The 21,601-nt window shown below is 46.3% G+C and overlaps 1 protein-coding gene and 1 long non-coding RNA gene across 5 annotated transcripts in view; one reads left to right on the top strand and one right to left on the bottom strand.

Moving 5' to 3' along the window:
* Nucleotides 1-19,544, bottom strand: part of LOC102550051 (uncharacterized) — a 35,629-nt gene extending 16,085 nt beyond the window's left edge. Inside the window, exons 1-2 of one of the 4 annotated variants that reach the window (XR_357735.5) lie at nucleotides 15,347-16,009; nucleotides 10,554-10,620 (exon numbers count right to left, since the gene is read on the bottom strand). This is a non-coding gene — a long non-coding RNA (uncharacterized LOC102550051). Of the gene's footprint in view, nucleotides 1-10,553; nucleotides 10,621-15,346; nucleotides 16,020-19,168 lie in introns of those variants that run through there. The other 3 variants (XR_005490376.2, XR_010055695.1, XR_010055696.1) reach the window with 3 other exon arrangements.
* Nucleotides 1-21,601, top strand: part of Faul2 (FAU ubiquitin like and ribosomal protein S30 fusion like 2) — a 733,200-nt gene that overhangs the window by 594,017 nt on the left and 117,582 nt on the right. The gene's annotated exons all lie outside the window — the stretch shown is intronic.

The raw sequence follows: 21,601 nt of genomic DNA on the forward strand, positions 1-21,601 counted from the left end.
GCGTACACAGTTTCTGATTCCTGACACAGGACACAAACACCTAGCTTAGGCTGGTGCTAGAGATGACTGACTGAGGGCAGATGTTCAGGGAACGAATCCAACCAGAAGACCCTCAGGTGCAAGCCTTAAGTGGAAGGGCAGAGACAAGAGCAGGCATCTGCCTGCATTGTTGCTGAGGTCTGGAGCCTTTTAGTTAGGAGGATGTTTTGTTTGTATTAAGAAATCTCTTCCTCATGGTTCTAGGGGACTTTCCATGTAGGCTGCAGATCGGTGGCCAGCTCGTCCCTGGAGACATCCTGGTCGTCCTGCATATGCTGTGGCTCTTTCTTGTGATAAAGGAACAAAGGGCTCATTTTCTACTCTGTGGATGGGGAGGAGAGAAACTCAGGGGGATACATGAGGATCCAGGTGTCTGGTCCCCATGAGGGTCATTAGGTCCAGATTATCAACATTGTCCTGAAGATTGGAGATGACGTCAGGCAAGGGGTTGGGCATGAACTCAGTCAGTACAGTGCTTCCCAGCATGTCCGAAACCCTAGGTTACATCCTTAGCACCATACAAATCAGACATGGTAATGCACAGCTACCAGTGCTTTGGAGACAGGCATATCAGAAGATTAAGGCCAGACTGGACTCTGCTTTAAAAAAAATAACCAAGATATATTAGTGTGAAAAAAACACCAGACTTTCAAAACATTATTTACTGTCAGTTCAAAATGTATCGGAGAGAATAAGATAGTTTTCAGAAGATAACCTTTTAGTAGAGTAATTATTAAAAAGTCATTTGCCAGTACAATAATGGTTAGTGTTTGATCTTAGGAGGTCATGAGTTGGTACAGGGGATTGCCTCAAAGGGTAGGAGTCTGTTCAGATTGCATGATTTTGTCACAATGACTGCTGCCTACAACTGTTTACTTAAAAAAAAATTACATCCTACACACACAAACTGAGAATCAGAAATGATGGCAGAAGCAGGAGGATCCTCAGGGCTCACTGTCAGCCCCTCTAGCTGCGAACTGACAATCTCCAGCATTAGTAAAAGGCAAAGTGTCAAAAGACAAAGTGGAGAAGGGATTGAAGAAGACACCAGACACTGACCTCTGGCCTCCATGCATTAGTGCACGTTTACATGCACACACACACACACACACACACACACACAGAGAGAGAGAGAGAGAGAGAGAGAGAGAGAGAGAGAATGAATGTATGTCTGGATGAGAATATTGCCTCCATGCATGTGTACACACACACACGTGTAGAAAGTGTCTGGATGAGAATATTAAGATGGCTTTAACTACACAATTTAGTTATGGTTATTTTTCATCTATATAACTTAAAGTAATAGACATGCATAGATTAAAAGCATTTGATGCTACTGTCTACTAATAATGAACAAATTAATGAAATTAAAAGACAAGGGATTACCATGTAGTTGGGGCTGTCCTTGAACCTCCTGCCTCACTTCTGTACTTCCCGGGCGCTGTGTTGCCTGGCTCCCTTTGGGGGGAGGTGTAGACTCTCACTACATAGCCTAGGCTGGCTTCAAACTCTCGATCTTCCTGCCTCTGTCTCCCAAGTATTGTAATTACAGGTGCCCATCAGTACAACTAGCTTGAGAGGATCATCTTACTAAAGTACTCGTGTGTGTGTGTGTGTGTGTGTGTGTGTGTGTGTGTGTGTGTAAAGTGGGTATTACATTTAGGGAATGTGGTGGTTTGAATATGCATGGCCAAGGGAGTGGCACTATGATGAGGTGTGGCCTCATTGGAGGAAGTATGTCATATTGTGGGCTTTGAGACCCTTCTTCTAGTTGCCTGGAAGCCAATCTTCTCCTGACTACCTTTAGGTCAAGGTGTAGAACTTGAATGTCTGCCTGCATGCTGCCGTGCTTCCTGCCACTATAATAATGGTCTGAACCTCTGAACCTGTAAGCCAGCCCCAACGAAATGTTGTCCCTTATAAAAGTTGCCTTGGTTACGGTGTCTCTTCTGAGCAACAGAAACCCTAAGAAAGAAGTTAGTACCAGGGACTGAGGTACGGAGGTGACAGCCTGACCATGGCTTTTATTGTTGTTTAGAGGAACATGGACTTTGGGACTTTGGGTTTGAAAGCCATGGAATTTTTTTTTTTTTAAAATTGGGACTTAATGGGCCATCCTAGTAGGAATGTGGAAGACTTTGATGCTGAGGGTAATTTGAACTCTGGAGATTGTTCTTATGTTTTGATGAAGAATGTTGGTGCTTTTTGCCCTTGTCCAAAGAGTCTGCCTGAGACTAAGGTAGAGAGATTTATATTAATTTTATATTAATTGCATTGACAAAGGATGTCTCAAAAAAAAAAAAAAGCTCAGCACAGACTTTGTTCTCATTCTCTGGTTTATTCTCATGAAGAACATTTTGGTTAAGCATAGAAAGCTTAGAAAGGAAAAATACAAAATGTTTGGATCAAAGAGTAAAGGGGTACCAGGAAGTGGAATGAAGCTAGATCTTGTGTTCAAGGAAATTAAATAAAATTAAGGGAGTGGTGATCTTGGCGTGAGATCCCACCCAGCTAAACTCAGTCAGTTGTACGAGGGGGCGTTATATCATGTTAAGTGTTACTATGATCTGACTGTTTTCATTTAGACATAAGAAGATATGATTCTGTGTCAAATTGAGAAGGGGTGGATTGTGATGGGTATTTTCAGTTCTACAGAAAGAAAAGCTTAAGTCCAGGTATGGTAGTGCAGGCCTTCAATTCCAGTTCCAGGACAGCCACACTTAGGCAGTGAAGGAGTTGGAAAACTCTAAAAGTAATTCTTCGGTTTCCTGATCAAAACTAGAAAGCCAGAAAACATTCTAAAAGAGCTGTGTTAGCTCTCTAAGTAAGTCTTGGGATTTCCAACCAAAGTCTGAAATCCTTTTAGAAAAAATTCTAAAGGGGCTATGTTCACTCTCCAGAGATCTCCATAGATCTCCAGAGATCTGCTCTCTCTGCTAGCTCATCTCATGCAAACCAAAACCCAGTCTTTTATTTACACATCAATTCAGTCATTTACCTCAGGTTTTTTCTTGACCATCCCATGAATCTGCATTTCATTACCTTAGCCCCTTGACTCTTAGGAAAAGGACAGCAAGTACATATTATTTTTAACATTGCCAAAGAATTCAGAGATCTGCCTGCCTTTGTAAACTTAGCTGGATGGGATCCCGTCCTGAGTTTACCCTTTGGACCACACCTGTACCTAAATTAGCTCTGTCCCAGTCTGACCTTGAGGTAAGGAATCTGCCTGCCTTTGTATATTTCTGACAAGCTGGCTCACAGAGCAGTTGCCTCTGTTCTCTTAGATCTGTGAAGCTCCCTATGCAATTCATATTACATCCTTATATTTCGCATAGTTGAGAAGTTATATATTTTTGAACTCATGTTTTTAAAGTTCTTTCCCACAGCCTTGCAGGCTGTCCTGAAGGTCTCAGCATTTACCATTATGTTGAGACATTAGCTATTCCCCCCTTGCCTCTTGGACTTGTGCTGTCTCTGATTATCATGGAGTCATTAACCTTGGCAGAGAGGACATTCCTTAAAGGAGGAACACGAAAATGTGTAATATTATACATACAAGCCTTATTTCAATGGCAACAACCATCAACATTCGTGGACGTTTATACCTTGTTGGCTCTGTTTCAGGGGCAGGAACCAAGTCATTCCATCCCTTTCATGGCCAAGCAGGATTTGACATATAAGAATCACACAAGTGGAATTGGTTTTGAAGGCATGAGGGGGTCATGGAGAGCAGCTGAGACTTGGCACAGTGAGAGGCCAGGGAAGACCATTAGGGAAGATGCAGCCTCAGTTACAGTTGATTGCCCAGGACTGAACTGCTCATGCAAAGGAGTTGAGGCTTGTCACCGTGAAGAAAGCCTATGAGAGGCTATTGGTGAAGCCTAGTTGGAGCAGAAAGATGCCATACCATGGGGTGATCACCAAGAGCAGCAGCAGCAGTAGAGTGAAGCTACCCTCTGTAGCACTCCAAGGTCTGCTTTGGCCTTGGAGTACTACAGAGGTCAGAGCTGGACATGTGGCCCAAGCCCTTTGGAGGAACCCAGAAGATCATGTGTTGATCCCAGACATTGAAACAAGAAGCTGTGAAGTTGAAGTTTCCTTGCATACCCCAAGGTGTCAGAGATGTCAGAGTTGTGGGATACCTGCTGAGAAAAGCCACTAACAGGGATTGGATGCCAGATCTGCCAACAGGAGTCAACAAGGATGAAAGGAGTTGGAGATCTGAAGAACACTTTGACATCGGACATGGAAACAAGGAGTTTGGAGCTTGCCCAACTGATTTTTGATCTTGCTTTGGTCCAGTATTTCTTTACTATGACATCTTGAAATGGTAATGTATATCCTATGATATTGGAGGTATGTGATCTGCTTTTTGATTTTATAGGGAATTACAATTAAGTCATTAGATGAGTCTCAGAAGAGATTTTGAACTTTGGATTTCTAACATTGTTGAGACTGTTACAGAATATGGGACTTTTGAAATTAGAATAAATGTATCTTACGTTATGCTATGGCCAGGTATGGCCCCCATAGATTCAAGTGTGAATAAGCCTATGGGGACCAGGGATTAGAATGTGGTGGTTTGAATATGCTTGACCCAGGGAATGGCACTATTAGGTGTGAGCTTGTCAGAGTAGGTGTAGCCTTGTTGGAGGAAGTGTGTCACTGTGGGGGTGGGCTTTGAGACCCTCCTCCTAGCTTCCTGGAAGCCAGTCTTCTCCTGACTGCCTTCAGATTGTAAGGCTCAAAGTAAGTCTTAACTACCAGGAGACTCCTAACTGAGACATGAGAACTGAGTTCGATGCAAACTCAATCAGCTCCTCATGGTGAGTGACTAGAGGGTGACCCCAAATGGCTGTAACAAGCAGTTTTTATACTTTTTAGGGGTACAGGTTACATTAGCAAGGTTACAGTTTAAACTTATTGGCTAAGCACATTGACCTTTGAATCTATTGGCTAGCAAGCACACGACATGCATTCGAACTCAATCTGGGACCAGAGGGTCAGGTGACTATCAGTCAGTACATTCTGTGGTTTTTCAAGAATGCTCCTCCTCCTCCTGAGAACTGTAGGTGAAGAATGAAACTTGGCCTCGCCTTGACCCGAGGTGGGAAGCTGGTACTTGGTCTAGTCTTGGCCTGAGGCAGTGGGTATAAGGCTAGGGTCCTTCAGGATCCAGATGTAGAACTCTCTACTCCTCCAGCCCCATGTGTGTCTGCACACTGCCGTGCTCTGTGCCATGATGATAATGGACAGAACCTCTGAACCTGTAAGCCAACCCCAATTACATATTGTCCTTATAAGAGTTGCCTTGGTCATGGTGTCTGTTCTCAATGGAAACCCTGACTAAGACAGGGAAGGAGACAGCAGTATGTGTATAGTAAACTGTCTCTACCAGGTTTCATGTATCTCTAAGACACACCATTTTACAGATGCACCATAATTAAATAAGCCCCCCCCCCCACCATTGGATAGCTCTCAAAATTACGTGAAGGGTGGCTCTACAAGATAGCTCATAGGTAAAGAGGGTTGTTGCTCAGCCTGACGGCCTGAGTTTAATCCTAGGAACCCACATGGTAGAAGGAGAGAGAGAGAGAGAGAGAGCTGTCTCTTATAGTTTGTCCTCTGATGTTCACAGCAGAGCTGTGGCATGTGCCACACTTAAACAACCCCAAATAAACACACGTAAATGAAAACACTCTGAATGATGCTACAGTGAGTGTATTTGTATATAACATTTTCTTCACACCTCAAAGTGGGATTGTCACTCTCAGTCCTGGAGCAATCTGCCTTGTCCCCGTCCCTTATGCCCTATGGTGGTGTGCGTGCTGCTGACCCCAGTGTCCCAGGCAGGAAGGAGCTGAGGCAACCATTACTGCTCTTAGTTCTGGCTCTACCGTCTGCCCATTCCCTGCCCAGCAGCCCAGAGCCTGCCTGCCTGCCCATCTCATGCCAGAGCTCCTGATGAGGCACTCGAGATAGTGTCATTGCCCACGGTCCAGCCAAGCCGGGAAGCAGAGCCTCAGAATTACAGGCTGAAGTGCCTTCAATTACAGGCCCCTTGAGGCTCTAACTGGCATGTAGAGAGCCAGAAACAAGCTACCTCAAGTGGCAGGAGTGGCTGTTTACTTAGTGCCTCCTCCTCCCTCAGCCCTGCAGGGCTGATCTGGGTCACCTAGCAGTGTTGCAACATGACCCTGAGCCACTCCACACGAGTAGGACTTGTGGGCCAGAGCACACTCCCACAGACCTTTGCCCTTTTTGCCCAGCTCACAGGCTGTTGGGGTGTGAGCACCTTGCACACTGAGCTCATAGTCTGCATTAAAAACCTTACAGCAGTTTGACCCTCTCCTCTCCTCTCCCTCCCAGAAGCCTCTGGTACGTACTTGGCCAGACGCCAGTCATTGCCTACATTCCCGACTCCCTGCTTTGGATGTCTGCATTTCCCAGCTCTTGTTTGGTGGTTGGTTGGTTTTTATTTGTTTTCTAGACAAGTTTCACTGTCTATCCTTGGATGTCCTGGAACTTGCTCTGTAGACCAGGCTGGTCTCGAACTCACAGATATGCCCCTGCCTCTGCCTCTGCCTCCTGAGTGCTGGGATTAAAGGTGTGCTCCAGCACCTCCTGGCTGTACTTCCCAGCTCTTTGACGGGCTCTGCTGATGTCTTCTGTCACCCAGCCTTCTTTAGAGAAGTATTTATAGCATGTGGAAGAAGTCCCTAGAATATATCAAGAGCCCCTCCTACAAAGTCGTTTGAACGTACTAGTTTATAAATGGGGCACTGGCTGGGTCTGTGTGTCAACTTGACACAAGCTAAAGTTATCACAGGGAAAGGAGCCTACCTTGAGGAAATGCCTCCCTGAGCTATAAGGCATTTTCTCAACTAGTGACCAAGGGTGGGAGGGCCCAGCTCATTGTGGGTGGTGCCATCCCTGGGCTGGTGGTCTTGGGTTCTATAAGAGAGTAAGCTGAGCAAGCCAGGGGAAGCCAGCCAGTAAGTAACATCCCTCCATGGTCTCTGCATCAGCTCCTGCTTCCTGCCCTGTGTGAGTTCCAGTCCTGACTTCCTTTGGTGATGAACAGCAATGTGAATGTGTCAGCTAAATAAACCCTTTCCTCCCCAACGTGCCTCTTGGTCATGATGTTGCATGCGGGAATAGAAACCCTGACTGAGACAAATGGGTAAAGCAGGCTGGAGAGATGGCTCAGTGGTTACGGGTGAGTGCAGCTCTTGTGGAGGACCCGAGTTAAGGTTCCAGCATCCAAGTCAGGAAGCTGGCCACCGCCTGCAATAACTTTAGCTCCAGAAGACCCAACGACTCCAGCCTCCGTGGACAACTGCACTGTGTACGCATTCACACAAAGGTGTGATCAAAAGTAGCACTGTCTTTAAGAATAAATAGTAAAAGTGGGTAAAGAATTTAAAATGCAAACAGTAGAGGAGCCAGCCCAGTAAACTGCACCAACAGGGTCTTCGCTTCACCCGGGAACTGGAAATTTTACATGACGCTGTGACACTGTCTCACACCTATTGAGTTGACACAATTTTCATAACCCAACACCACCAAGTATGAGGGGACCCTTGTATATTTAGACAAGCGCTTGTATTTGGATTTCCGATATTGGAAGTATGAATTTAAAAGCTGCCCAGGTCGGGTAGGGAGATTGCCTCAGTACACAGCCAGGTAAGTCCTTTTTTTAGCAACTAACAAGACCCAAGTTCAGTTCAGTTAAAAGAAAAATAAAACAGTGCCCAGCATGGTGATGTGTCTGTAGTCACAGTGTTGGGGAGGCAGAGACAGGATCCGGAGGCTCCGGTCTGGCCAAAGCGAGAGGAATCAAACTCTACAAGGCAGCTCTCTCACTGGACTGGAGCATCCTCAATTTGGTTCCACAGGGGCCTGAACTCCAGCCCCAAGGGATCTGTTTCCATCTTCCAGTCTCCACAAACATCCCCCAACCTCCAGAGAGAGAAACATAAATAAAAATAAATCTCAAAAAAAAAAAAAAAAAGAATGTCGAACGATAAAGACACAGGATGCTGCTCTCTAGGAACCGTACACACTCGAGCTTCGCCCTGAATCTTTTGTTTTGACTGAAAGAATTGATGGATCAAGGCTGTGTCACCTCCCCGCCCAGACCAAGAGACCTGAAGCTTCCACCTTTATGTCTGGAGTGCTCCTCCTTGTTGCCAAGCCACAAGGAAGTCCCAGCTGGCCAGGCAGAGCCACGGACCTTTCAGTTGTCCTATTGTCCAGCCAACACCTCAGGAGATGGAGCCTCCCACAGGGACTATAGTGAATTCATGTTGGAAGCTGAAGGTTACACAGCAATTGGTGGCCAAACCCTAGCAGTTCTACTCAAAGGTTTTATATTCAAAACAAGTTCTCTCACAGGGGCACACAGTGAGGCAGGTTCTTACCAAAGTGTTCTCTGTGGTGATGGAAACCCAAATGTCCACTAACAGAAATACGGTTAAATAAACTGTGCAGGACTCACACTATGCAATACTAGGTAGTTCATAACACTAACAAGTCAGGGCCTAGGCTGAGGCTCAGTAGTTGAGGGTGTGTCTTTCATGTCCAAGGGTTTAACTCCCTGAACCAGAATAATAATAGTCATGGTGAGCTGGAGAGATGGCTCAGCGGTTAAGAGCACTGACTGCTCTTCCAGAGGTCCTGATTTCAATTCCCAGCAACCACATGGTGGCTCACAACCATCTGTAATGGGATCCGATGCCCTCTTCTGGTGTGTCTGAAGACGGTACCAGTGTACTTATACATAATAAATAAATAAATCTTTAAAAAAAAAGGAATAATAGTCATGGCTACAGATGTCACTTAGAATAAATAGAATGATGGTGGGGAGCATGATACATGGCTTGGTATTATCTTTAAGAACAGAACATGTGCCGAATGAGAAAAATGGATTCAGGACGCCAGGGTCTGTGGAGAGGTAGAGAGGGTAGCAGGGGTGGGGGAGAGGGGATGCCTCCAGTGAGACCTCACAGGGGCCTTATAGCTCTGTGGTCGTGTTCCTCTCAAGGAAGATGTAGGACAAGAGGTAACATGGAGACCTTGGCAGAGCTAGGATGAGAGCAAGTTACTCTCACAGTGCAGATTTCACAAAATACAGTGAAAGAACAAGGTAGGGAAAGGAGGGAGCCATTTGCTCCCTGACCTCAGTTTTAGGAGGTTAACGCTCTGCCCAAGATCGCAGTCCTGGTAATGCCAAGTCCCAGTGGCCTCAGCATCAGGTCAGGGCTGCATTCACGGTATCTGTAGTTCCTGCCGCCTGACTCCCTGGCTCAGGCAGGTACAAGGTCTGGGGGGCTGATTGGGTTCAAGGTCTTAAGCCTGCTGCTTGCTATGGCCTAGATGTTTGTGTTCTGTTCTCTTACTCTCTTCTCTCTGTCTCTCCTGATTGTTTTTGTATCTGACTCTTACTGACTCTGTCTCTGTCTCTGTCTTTCACACAGCCTTTAGGAGGTGGTCAGGGCCCCTCATGCTTCCTACTGTGTGGGCTCATAGACTGCTACCCTCTATGAGCTAGAAAACTGGCCCTCCTCAGACCTAGAGTCTTCAGGCACTTTGATGTTGGATTTCTCCACCTTCAGGCTCTGAATAGATTTCTGTTGTCTCTAAGTTGCATAGCCTGGAGTAGTTTGTTATAGCAGCTTATAATGTTTAGATGATGCTTGAATAACTGATATCTGGAGGACCAAGGGGAACATGGAGGCAGGACAGGCAAGTTCCACAGAGCAGGAGGTGGAGAGCCCTGCACACTCTTGGTCTACTCCTGCCATTCTTGACCCCTTAAGTCCAGGAGGGGCAGTCTGAACTCTCGAGGTTGGATCTCCTAGGGCCTTCAGGCCAGGGCTCCTAATGTCTCTCCACTCCCTGTTTTTGCCTGAGTAATTTTTATGTAACCTTAGGTATGTAGGTTTGCAAGGTAGGAATACAAATTAAACATTTACTGATACCAGATCATTGTTTTAAAACCATTCTTCGGTAGACGTGTAACTTAACTATTTATTAAAGATAAAAACAAATGTATGTGCTAATATGTCCTTGCTTGTTTTACAAAAAGAATTAACTACTGACCAAATATCAATACTCCAGGACACAGAACATCTCCACTGTTTATGAAATTGGCCAATATTTTGATATTATCATTGTCCATGTGAAGAATGTCCCTTCACAGAAACACATAGTACAAGACAGTAGAAGTATGTTTAGTTTCCTTTAAGAAATTGTTGGAAATTCTATCCTAATCTCAAGCCAAAATTCTTTAAATATCGCTTTTGAAGCTCAAGCCAGTAACTCAGTGAGTTTTAAAACCAAACATTTGAACACGATCCAACCCGAAGACACACTAATTTGATATATACTGAGGAATAAAGGTAAAAAAACCAGGGAAATACTTTGTTTTTCCATAATTAGACCATTGCATTCCCATAAAAGAAGAAAACCTTATAGGTACAGTAAAAACACCATGGTTCATGACATACCGTGGTCTCTAACCTTAGCCGAGATGTTCCGGGCAACATTCAGAAGCATTGAGTGGCTTCAAGGATCCTGCAGTGTGCAGAATTTTTGAATGTTGTTCAGAACCAAGGATATGGAGAAGTGTTACAAAGTCACAAAAGCAAGCACCTCCAGAAACATCTCTGATTCATTAGTGTTTGATTTCGAATGAATATTTTAATCTATTCACATCCAGAAATCATTATTGCTGCTAAGATTTGTTTTTTTGTCTTAACTTCCCACATCTAATTTAAGAATCCGGGCTCCCAGGCCTGTGAGATGGCTCAGTGGGTAAAGGTGCCTGCTGCCTGACCATGAAGCCTGATAACCCGTGTTCGATTCCAGGACCCTCGTAAGTGGAGGAAAAGAACGGACTCTGTAAAGTTATCCCCAGATCTCCACCCTCCCACACACATGCTCTCACATACACAAACACACGCTTAAAAAGTTTTTAAAAAATTAAAGAAGCTGGACTCTAGGGGAGGGTCAGCTAGGTATGAGTTCTGATTTTCAGTCAGGATCTCTTCATGTGGTCCAGACTCGCCTCAAGCATCAGACCTTTCTGTCTCGGCATCGGCAGTGCTGGATCCAGGCCTGTGCTACCAGGCCGGTCTGTGGACCATGCGGATCTGATCTTTGTTTGTCCTGAAGGGGCTGACCATGCAGAGGTTACCAGTAGTTAGGGTCTGTGCAGAGTTTCCCAGTTCTCAGCTTAAGAACGGGAGAAGGGAATGCAGATTTGCAATGCCACAGAACAGGTGATAATGTTGTCAAGAATGACAGAAGCCACAGGAGTTAGAGAGTCCATGGGGCATTTTTATGGGTTCCTGCACAAGCTTACTAAGGACGTGTGTTGAGTAGTTTTCTGTTTTGATGGGCAGACCTTTGTACGTAATTTCCTTCCACGGCTCCTGCACCTTTCTCATAATGCATCTGACTTTAGTCATCTCTCACTCAGTTATGCAAAGGCTTATGATGGTAGAGAGAAGATCCTTCCTAAGAGGAGGTCATTTGTCTTACAGTGCCCTCACCCAAAACCAGTCTAGGCCAGATCTGTTCCCCCTATCCTCATACAGAACATAACTGGAGTACTGACTTGATGTAATCTATGTTAAGGAGAAGGGGATCTTATTCTATTGTTCAGAGGACAAGCTTGATGCAGAGGGAGATTTTTTATTTATTTTATTATTTATTTATTATTTATTATTATTTATTTATTCATTTTATTATTTATTTTATTTATAAGTACACTGTAGCTGTCTTCAGATACACCAGAAGAGGGCATCAGATCCCATTACAGATGGTTGTGAGCCACCATGTGGTTGCTGGGATTTGAACTCAGGACCTCTGGAAGAGCAGTCAGTGCTCTTAACTGCTAAGCCATCCCTCCAGCCCACAGGTTCCTAGACACACTGTTCAGAGAGGTAAACTGCATATATAGGCAATACAGGTAAGGGTCTCAAGCTGTTAAGTATATTATTAAAAGAGGGATGTTTGTACAGTCCATGCCAAGTAGAGTCCCAGTTTGTTCAACCATCCCCTATGCTTGCCTGCTTCAGAGAATGAATCCCAGAAACCAGCACCCCTAAGAGAACCTACATCAAAGCTGTTCAGATGCGGCTTTAAGAAATAGAAAACATCCAAAGATATCTCTCTCCTCTCTCCTCCACTTTCTCCTCCCTTCTTTTCTGCAGCACATCCAAGCCCTGCCGACCAGACCATCTCATCCTTCAATCTGTTTGGAAGGTGGTGCTGTATGCACTGGGGAGCCTGGTGAACACCACCTCTGCTTGCCACAACCAGGCCTGGAAGAGGCAGCTTTGAAAGTCAAGGAAGAACACGGGCTCTGGAGTGATTGCTGTCACGTAGCTGAAAGAAATTAAGCTAAAGCTATCCTCAACAATAAAAGGACTTCAGGGGGAATCACTATCCCTGAACTCAAGCAGTATTACAGAGCAATAGTGATAAAAACTGCATGGTATTGGTACAGAGACAGACAGATAGACCAATGGAATAGAATTGAAGACCCAGAAATGAACCCACACACCTATGGGCACTTGATTTTTGACAAAGGAGCCAAAACCATCAAATGGAAAAAAGATAGCATTTTCAGCAAATGGTGCTGGTTCAACTGGAGGTCAACATGTAGAAGAATGCAGATCGATCCATGCTTATCACCCTGTACAAAGCTTAAGTCCAAGTGGATCAAGGACCTCCACATCAAACCAGACACACTCAAACTAATAGAAGAAAAACTAGGGAAGCATCTGGAACACATGGGCACTGGAAAAAATTTCCTGAACAAAACACCAATGGCTTATGCTCTAAGATCAAGAATCGACAAATGGGATCTCATAAAACTGCAAAGCTTCTGTAAGGCAAAGGACACTGTGGTTAGGACAAAACGGCAACCAACAGATTGGGAAAAGATCTTTACCAATCCTACAACAGATAGAGGCCTTATATCCAAAATATACAAAGAACTCAAGAAGTTAGACCGCAGGGAAACAAATAACCCTATTAAAAAATGGGGTTCAGAGCTAAACAAAGAATTCACAGCTGAGGAATGCCGAATGGCTGAGAAACACCTAAAGAAATGTTCAGGGGCTGGGGATTTAGCTCAGTGGTAGAGCGCTTACCTAGGAAGCGCAAGGCCCTGGGTTCGGTCCCCAGCTCCGAAAAAAAGAACCAAAAAAAAAAAAAGAAAAAAGAAATGTTCAACATCTTTAGTCATAAGGGAAGTGCAAATCAAAACAACCCTGAGATTTCACCTCACACCAGTGAGAATGGCTAAGATCAAAAACTCAGGGGACAACAGATGCTGGCGAGGATGTGGAGAAAGAGGAACACTCCTCCATTGTTGGTGGGATTGCATACTGGTACAACCATTCTGGAAATCAGTCTGGAGGATCCTCAGAAAATTGGACATTGAACTGCCTGAGGATCCAGCTATACCTCTCTTGGGCATATACCCAAAAGATGCCCCAACATATAAAAAAGACACGTGCTCCACTATGTTCATTGCAGCCTTATTTATAATAGCCAGAAGCTGGAAAGAACCCAGATGCCCTTCAACAGAGGAATGGATACAGAAAATGTGGTACATCTACACAATGGAATATTACTCAGCTATCAAAAACAACGAGTTTATGAAATTCGTAGGCAAATGGTTGGAACTGGAAAATATCATCCTGAGTGAGCTAACCCAATCACAGAAAGACATACATGGTATGCACTCATTGATAAGTGGCTATTAGCCCAAATGCTTGATTACCCTAGATGCCTAGAACAAATGAAACTCAAGACGGATGATCAAAATGTGAATGCTTCACTCCTTCTTTAAAAGGGGAACAAGAATAACCTTGGCAGGGAAGAGAGAGGCAAAGAATAAAACAGAGGCTGAAGGAACACCCATTCAGAGCCTGCCCCACATGTGGCCCATACATATACAGCCACCCAATTAGACAAGATGGATGAAGCAAAGAAGTGCAGACCGACAGGAGCCGGATGTAGATCGCTCCTGAGAGACACAGCCAGAATACAGCAAATACAGAGGCGAATGCCAGCAGCAAACCACTGAACTGAGAATAGGACCCCCGTTGAAGGAATCAGAGAAAGAACTGGAAGAGCTTGAAGGGGCTCGAGACCCCATATGTACAACAATGCCAAGCAACCAGAGCTTCCAGGGACTAAGCCACTACCTAAAGACTATACATGGACTGACCCTGGACTCTGACCTCATAGGTAGCAATGAATATCCTAGTAAGAGCACCAGTGGAAGGGGAAGCCCTGGGTCCTGCTAAGACTGAACCCCCAGTGAACTAGACTGGTGGGGGGAGGGCGGCAATGGGGGGAGGGTTGGGAGGGGAACACCCATAAGGAAGGGGAGGGGGGAGGGGGATGTTTGCCCGGATACCGGGAAAGGGAATAACATTCGAAATGTATATAAGAAATACTCAAGTTAATAAAAAAAAAAAAAGAAATTAAGAACCTACCCTGAAGCAGTCTTTCATCCCCCACCCCTACCACATTCACCTAAATAGAAAGCCTCACTTTGCCCTTTTGCAGAGGAAATTCATGACTCGGCTTAGATTCCAGGATCCTAACTTCTCTAGGCCTCAGAGTCTGCATTGCAGAATGGGGGTGGGGAATATAGGGACCTCATCATCAGGCCCCTGAGTAGCCTGACCTCCAACCAGCATCTTCTGGGAGGAAGCCATTGGCATTCCAAGCAGCCTGTCTTGTTGTGAAGAGTTACCCTACACATTATGGGGAACTTAACATCCCTGGCTCTGGGCCAGTCGATGTCAGTTGTGCCCTTGGTTCCTGGGACAAGAATCTGTAAGTAGATTGCCCAAGAGAGTTATCTCTAAGTGGTGACAGCTAAACTTCCTGAAGGCAACGACCATGTCCTTGAGCTTACAAAGCCTTTTAATGAGTTTACTCCTTCCTTAAATTTAAATCTTTCTTTAATTATCTCTGTGTGTGTGTGTGTGCACGAACACACACACACACACACACACACACACACACACACACACACACACACAAGTCAGAGGCTTAAGATCCCATGCAGCTGGAGTTGTAGGTGAGTGTAAGCAGCCTAACATGGGTGCTGTTATCAACCTCAGGTCCCCTGAAAGAGCGGTGCATGCTCCTAACTGCTCTCGGGTTCCTGGACTCCTGTATTTGATAATGACAGCCCTCATACCTCCTGCCGCCCCCAGACAGCCGTGTGCTAATGTCCTCACCCAGGCTGCAGGCAGGGTGCCATTACCTGTAAGTTCCAGAGATCCGCTCAGTCACAGTTGGCTGTGGTGGGGTGAGGTGTGATGAAGGTGGGTGGCAATAACCAGGGTGACACCACAAAGCTTCAGGGCAGAGTGACATGACTCTTTCTTTCAGTCAGGCTGGCCTGACTCCAGGCCAAACAGTCTGCCCTCCTCTGTCACCTAGCCAGCTGGCATGATCCTGGACCAGCTCTGCCTGGAGAGGACTCTGGACATGTCTACGTTCGTTTACTTCAAGACCTGTGGCCTCTTCAGGGACCATGGCAGGTTCAGGAAGTGCTGCTCATACAAACACTGGCCCCTCGGAAAGTGTTACCCATTCCCCTCTCAGCCCCTTTTCTCATCTTCACTTGGACGTGATGTTCATACTGAAAGCAAGGTCTATTTAGAGATCTCATGGCAGGCAGTGTGCTGGGGCTTGTTCCCTCATCCCCTTCCCAGGAGCAGCTGGCTGAAGGGGAGAGCCCAGACCCTGCGCAGGTAGTGATCAAATGCATAGATTTTGGCAAACTACTTTAATTCTTTGAGCATCTGATTGTCAAACAGGTATCATAACCACAGAGGTCCTTCCTGCTCTCAGGAAGCTGTTGGGACCACCCAGTGATCTAAGGACTGGTGGCCTTTCTGAAGGCTTGAAAGTCAGCATGGCTTCCTGCCTTTCTTCACCTCACCTGCTTGGTCTAGCATGAGGCAGAGCAGGAGCTGAGCAGGCCCTCCAGTCCCTTCCTGCTGTACTCTCTAAGGGGACAGCTCACTGGCTTCCAGTGTCACCCAAGCATTATGGAATTGTTCAGTGTTCATCCAATTACCCTATTCTTTTTTCAATGAGAAGCCTTTTCTCTTTGCTATGTAAAATCCCATCAGGTTGCTAAGATTGACATTTTTCTCTATTTTCTGTTTCCTCCTCCTAAGGACGGGAGGATCTCGTCCACCTTTCCCCCTTACCCAGCAAGCTTTCTTTCTGAGAAGGATTGATTACTGAGGTGCGGGAGGGCAGCCAGGGACAAATATCACCACAGGAGAGGATCCTCCAGTTGTATAACCAGGAAGAGATTTTTCTCCCCGCTGCCCCCACACCAGCTTACTTCCTTGGGAACACATTAGTCAAGCCAACTGGGTAACACAGCTCTACCAACAGTATAGACCCCACTCACTGATCGGGTGGTCCAGTAGTGGTCCTGTCTGAGCCATCCCTTGCACATCTGGTGATGGGTACATTCTTAATAAAAGCCATTGTCTCCAAATGAGACCAAAACCCCCAGCTGCCTCTGCCTCTTCACCCTTTCAAGGGCTCCCAGCCAAAGCCAAGCCAGCTTTGATTGATGTGGCTTAATCCTATTGTGTTGTTCTCATAAAACTCACTAATCCCCGGGAGACTAAAGCTCAAAGCCTACACATGGCCTCTTCCTCCAGGAAGTCTCTCTCCTCCAGTGAGTCTCAGCTACAGGAGGACACTCTGCCCTTGAGAGTTCATGGTTTTTTTCTCTGTGTTATGGATTTTCGGATGGAATTGTACGCCGCTAATCCCCAAAATTTGAGTAGTGATTACTTGGCTACTGCAGCAGCTCTGTCCTCTGCAGACATCACATTTGCCTGGGTCCACTCCCATCTATGCCATCCCTCTACAACTGTGGCCTTTCACGGTCTGACTCCTTGCTGTAGTCCCACAGTGTCTGTAGCAAAGTGAGTGATCAAATGAGTCAGGCTTCATCACCTCAGCCTGACCACCGGCTCCCAGCTAAGCCAGGATAGAAGTTTCTTTGAGGGACAAAGCTTCAGGGTCACTTCCACACCTTAATCTACTGTTAGTTCACACCCAGCGGCCACATGAGACTTGGTACATAAGTGATCGGTGTTGAACTTGATCTCAGAATATATTCAGAAAAGTACTCCCAAAATATATAAAAACATACTCTTGAAGTACCGCTTTTGTGGGTGCAGTACTGGAGATGGTATGCAAGCCTTGTGCATACTAGGCAAGCATTCTCCTACTGAACTATCACACACACACACACACACACACACACACACACACACACACACACACACCCCACCAGGTAGCAGGTAGCCAGGTCAGCTAAGACTTACTGATTAAAGGTGGTCCATTCTGTGGAGCTCAGTGCTGGACACATTACCACTAGCTCACTGTTCTCAAGGTCCTCGTGTCTATTTGTACATTTCTTACCCCAAGCAGGGGAGCCTCATTCTTAAACAAGTCCTTTGGGGCTTGGGGCTTGTGATTTCCTTGCCTTAGATCTGCTGTCTATTCCAAGCAGCCGTCTTTGGGGTCTTCACATTTATGGATGGAGCAAGGACAGGTCCTTCTTGGCAGATGACTCAGGTGCCAGAGGAACCAAGTACCCCGCCTCTCCTCCCCGCCTGTTGCTCTCAAGCACTTGCTATGGGATCAAGTAAAGACCTAGCTGACGTTGGAACAAGGTGATTATTATCACTGTCTCCTGAAACCCTTCACAGGAGAAATCTAATAGCAACGAGAGTTACAGGCTTGGAGATAGATATACATGGATATATATGGGAGATATATATATGGGTTGTATATATGTATATATATGTGTGTATATATGTATATATATGGGGGATATGTATATGTGTGTATGTATATATATGTGTGTGTATATACATGTATATATATGGGGGATGTCATGCATATATAATAAAATTGTATTTACGGTCACAATCTTAACTAGGTATCTTCAGTCCCCATGACTCATAGATTCTGTGGTTTTGAATCTGCCTACTTGATAATATTTACTTATAATGCTCAAATGGATAATTTTGCTAGCAGGCTCAGTGGGAAACTCCCAGAGCATTCTGTATCCAGTGACTGCATAGCCGACCTGGCTCCCCCAATGTCCTTTTAATGGAGTCATCTTGTGGTTTCAATTACCCAGAGTCATATACACTATATAGTGCATAAATACATGTGGATAAATACATGTATGTGGTACATATGCATCTGATGTGTGTGTGTGTGTGTGTGTGTGTGTGTGACATATACATATTGTCAATAGACATAGGGGACAAACCTCTCTGTCTGTGGGTAAGTTTCTAGATTAGGTTAGCTGAAGTGGGGAGACCCATCCTAACTGTGGGTGGCTCCAACCCATGAGCTGGGGTCCCAGATTAAATAAAAACTAGAGAGCTTCCTTGGATAGGGTTTCTATTGCTGTGATAAAACACTGGGACCAAAATCAACCTGGGGAGGAAAAGGTTTATTGCAAGTTACAGTCCCATAGCCTAGTCCATCACTGGGGAAGTTAGGGTAGGGACTCAAGCAGACTAGGAACCTGGCGGGAGCAAATACAAAAGCCATGGGGAAAGACTGCTTACTAGCTTGGTACTTATGGCTTTGTTCGCCTGCTTTCTTATAGCACCACCAGCCCAGGGGTGGCAACCTCCACAATAGACTGGGCCCTCCCACATCAATCATTAACCAAGAAAATTCCCTGCAGGCTTGCCCACAGCCTGCTCTTATATTGGCTTTTCTCTCAGTTGAGGCTCCCTCCTCTCAGAACTAGCCACCAGTGGGTCAAGGGCTTGCTGGGCAAGCATGAAGGCCTAGGTTTGAGTCTCCAGGATCCATGTAAGGCTAGACACACTAGTGTGGTCCCAACACTCTTGTGGCAAGGTGGAAGGTAGAGATGGGATAATCCTCAGAAGCTGGTGGTTCAAACACAGTGACAAATGACAAGTGGAAATTTAGTCTTCTGATGTGCGTGCAAGCATATGTGCATTGTAAGAGAGGAGGAATTCGGAAACCCCCGACCCCCAACACACACCCACTTCACCTTCCTCTGCTTCCTGGCTCCAGTCTCAGTTGAACTAGTTCGAACTCCGGTGCCACGATTTCTCTGCCAGGATGAAATGCAGCCTCCAACTGGGAACCAAAACAAACCCATCCTGCCTTCAGTTGCTCTTGTCCAGGACTTCATCTTAGAAACCAGAAAAGTAAGAAACGCAAAGTGCACGAGTGAGTGGTGTCAGAGTTTCAGAGGAGACTTCCTGGAGGAGGACCCCAAGGATGGGCTGGACTTGAAGGGTGACTGAGCATTTGCAATGAGAGCAGAAGAGGAAGTAAATTCCACATAGGCAGACAACTCATGTGTTAGCATGGAAGAATGGCCAATAGGGCACGCTGGGGGCATTCTGAGCTACTAGGGGAGGCTGGAGTTTATGGGGTAGGGGGGCGGGAGGAGATGGAGTTGGGGCTTCAAGAGTAGGCAACAGCTGCTGGGATGAGGAAAGAAACACATACACACGGACACACATACACACATACACACACACACACACACACACACACACACCCCTACCACCACCCCCTCCTGCCACCCCTCCCCACCTCGCCCATTCTTTCCAGTGGGTCACAAGGCCCTGATCCACACACTCCACACCTGGTGCAACCTACTTTCAACGGAGGGATCTAGATGCCGGTTTAGTGTCGTGCACTTGGGATCCTAATGCTGGGAGGCAGAGACGAATGGATCAGTGCAGCCCACTCTACTCCAAGCCAAACCAACCTGCTACCAGGCAAAGAAAACCAGTGCAGCACTTCACAAGGATATTAGCTGGGGTTTCCCCCGATGCTCTGACCGGAATGGGAATACAACCACGGAGAAGCCTGGCCATCTTGGTCTGCTCAGGCTGCCAGGGAGAAAGACCTCAGATTAGGACACTTCAATACAGGGGGGTTTTGCAGAACACGAAGACTAAGATTAGTGTGACCGACGGATGGCCCCCTGGCTGGGCATCCACACACTGTGAGTGCTTTCTCTTTGAGGAAGACTACAGTCCTGTGAAGTCAGCTCCTGCCTCTGTAAGCTTAGTCACATCCCTGAAGACCTCACTTGAGCTACGCTCCATACGTGATTGGAGGGATTCCACAGAATTCAGCTCCTAACACAGGCTTGAGGGGCTTCTCTGAGTGGAGAGGAGCCCCAGCCTGCTCTCACTTAGCAGTGGGGTTGTGGTGAGCCCTGTGGTCAGACCCCCGGGTTTCTCCTTGCACTCTGATTCTCTGCAGCTCTTTCATTGGGAACAGCAGGGAGAAGGCTTTTCAGCTTCTAGAGTCCCCAAGGAAAGGTCGGGTCACAAAGGAACTGCTGTTTTCCTTCTAGCTTCTCCATGAACAGGCTTGGTGCAGAGACTGTCTGCTACCATGGAGACAGCCTGTCGTGGTGATAGGCCTGAGAGAGCCCCTGCTGGCTCTGCAGTATCCTGGGGAGGCTGGGTGCTGGAGGGCAGGGGAAGCAAAGGATTCAGATGGGAGAGAGGTCCAGGACCAACAAGTCTCCTAGCCACCTCTGTCGGTTCCAATGCTTTCTTTTCTGACTTGTGTCCCCTGTCACCTGGCCATGAGTTGAAGATCATTTCTATCAGAGTTAACTCCTGCAGGCTGAGAGCTTAGCAAAAAAATCAACCTAGGGCTGGGAAGATAGCTCAGCTGGGAAGGGGTCTGCCATAGAACCATGAGGACCTGAGTTTGCTCCCCCAGAATACATGGGGGAGGGGAAGCCAACCAGGTTTAGTGGGATGCACTTGCAAGCCCAACGCTGGGGGGGGGGGACGACAGACACAGATGGATTTCAGTGTGCCCCCCAAGTCATCCCAGTGGGAGATTTTGTCTCAAAAAACAAGGTGTGTGGTTCCTAGGGGACAATACCTAAGACTGACCTCTGGCCTGTACACACACGCACGCATGCATGCACGCACACGCACATATGGTCTCTTTCTCAAATGTACACATGTATATGCTTTAACAAATTAAAGGAAAAAACTAGCCCAGAAGCTCCAAATCTTCAAATAAAAGTGCAGCTCTCGCTCTGAATCAAAGAAGTTTCTTTTCTCAGTGGACAGAGATCACGACAAAGTCACAGTTGGCTCATATTCAGAGGACGAGCCCCAGCCAATGCATTTACAGCACAACCCTCACACGTACGGTTTGGGAAACATTACAGAAGATGGGGTGGAAAGTTCTCAGAGCCAGATGACCAAGAAGTCTGCTGCAAGATCGGGTCTTTTAGTATGACAGGGAAGCTCTACCCACGAAGTCTGAAGAATGTGTCTGCTTCAGTAAGGCCGGAATACCAGCGGACTCGTCAACATGGATGGGGGAAGGCACAGGCCCACCCTTAGATGAAGACCTTATGGGCCAATTAAAATCCACCGGGGGAGGGAGAATGAGTCTTCCCAAGAGACAAGTGCCCTACAGGCTTATCCAA

Source organism: Rattus norvegicus, chromosome 10 (assembly GCF_036323735.1).
Source record: "Rattus norvegicus strain BN/NHsdMcwi chromosome 10, GRCr8, whole genome shotgun sequence".
Taxonomy (NCBI): Eukaryota; Metazoa; Chordata; class Mammalia; order Rodentia; family Muridae; genus Rattus; species Rattus norvegicus.